Raw genomic sequence first — 2,138 nt, 5'->3', positions numbered from 1 at the left:
CACTAATTGCAGATAGCACATGAAAGTTTGTTAAGTTAAATCCAGGGCTACTTTCCACTTGCTTCCTCGATGACATTCTTTGGGTATAGGAGCATTAGTTGGACTACTATTGGTGCTTTGTCTTTGTATAGTTGCTGATCTGCTCCTTGGAGAAGCAATGTGTGACACCTGTTGCTCAACTGCTACTTTTTGCTGACCCTGTTTCTCAACTGGTGTATGTTGTGCTATGGGCCTAGTATCAACTTTCTAAACCTGTCCTTTGGTTCTCCATTCCATGGTCACTCTCTTAGGTTCCGTTATTTTTCCATTCTGCTTGATTGATACGTTCAAATTATATTTTAATTAAATAGTTGTCACACCTCCTTTTTGCGCGCCCGCCCCGAGGGGTAGGATGCGCGGGTGGAGTTTTTTCAATTTAAGTGACAATATTCGAAATGGGATTATTTATTTAATTCAGAGTCGCCACTTGGGAAAGATTTGGCTTTTGGTGTCCCAAGTCATCGGTTTATCTTGAATCCCAAATCGAGGAAATTTTCGACTTTTCCAAATGAAGTCTGCGAACCAGAAATTCTAAGTAAGGAATTCTGTTGACCCGAGGGAAGGTGTTAAGCACCCTCGAATCCCGTGGTTCTAGCACGGTCGCTTAAATTGTTATAATGGCTAAATATCTGATTTAAATACATGTTGTGACTTATGTGCTTTTATTAAGTTTTAACCGCTTTTATTATTATCATTTATTTTTATAGAATTGCAACGTCGTGAAAATGTATCTCGAACCACGTCACAATCAATGCACCCGTAATTGTTAACACATTTCGACTCCATTGAGATTTGAAATTGGGTCACATAAATGCGCACCCGAATTTAGGAATGTAATTTGATTAAGTCGCGCCTAAAGAATCTAACGCGTTATTGTCTTCGGGGAGGGGAGTGGAATTCACTAAACAGCCCGTCCCAAATTCTAAGTATTTATTATGACCAATTATTGAGGGCCCCGCAATTTGCCTTTTGATTCGGCGAGGCTCGTCTCATTATTTTAGAAGGGTACCCTACAAGGACTACATTTTTACTACATTTATCTTTAAAGGGAAGGATGATGCCGAATTTTGCTGGTTTAGACAAATACGGACTGAATCCTTATTATGTTTGCCGAACCTAAACTTGTTTGATTACCTGATTGATTGTTCATGAGGTGAAAGCTACGACATTCTTTGTCTTCAACAAGTGAATATGCTTATTAATTCGCTAAGTGAGATTGCAAACAAACTAACAACATATATTGAGTTATGTTTTAACGACCTCCAAGTTCTATTCTTAACACTCTAACCTATTTGAAATTGATAAAAGAAATCGGCTGTTTTATTAGGAAAAATTACTACTAATTGAACTCAAAAATGATTATTAGTTTTTCTCAACAATCATTACATCATTTCGAAACGAAGAATCTGTACCGAAACCTGATATCAAACCGGCATTGGAACAAATAAACTGACAAGCGAAACTGGCATTCATAGCCAGACTTTTAATATGACTGCATGAGAGTTTGTTTGGGATACATCTATCCCAGACCTAATACCACAGATTTGTCGATTCAGTGGTCTAGGCAAAAATACATACAAGTGTTTGCCCTGACTCTATGTTATACAGTCGTAACTAAACCAAACAGTATTATACTGAACTGAACGTATCCCAAATCAAACATGCTGTCTATCATATTGTTATTGCTATTGAACAGCGCTATCTAACAGTCCATCTCAGCAGAATGTATGCTAGTTTTATACAAAGTGTTTGCAGTTTGCAGTAAAATACAATCCCACTAACATTCGACCTATTTTTAACACCAATGTTATAACATGAACAACTGTTCTTTTCTTTATTTCAACTTCAAACTTTCAACAATACAAAGTTTCAGAGGTTGTGTACCTGGAAATATTTGACAATTGAAGGAAAGGGGGAGTCAGCAGAATATAATGACAACAAAATGCAGCAGCAATCACAGCACTATCAGTAGCAGCAGGGCAGAAATAGCAGCAGACAAAGCAATACAGCAAGAACCCAGCTCGAGTGCAGAGATGCAAATATAGCCAATAGAAAGCAATAGCCAAATAACAGCAACACCCAGTGGAGTAGAATCAGAA

Source organism: Nicotiana sylvestris, chromosome 5 (assembly GCF_000393655.2).
Source record: "Nicotiana sylvestris chromosome 5, ASM39365v2, whole genome shotgun sequence".
Classification (NCBI taxonomy): domain Eukaryota; kingdom Viridiplantae; phylum Streptophyta; class Magnoliopsida; order Solanales; family Solanaceae; genus Nicotiana; species Nicotiana sylvestris.
The sequence above is the reverse complement of the archived record's forward strand: the minus strand, read 5'-3'. Positions refer to the sequence as shown.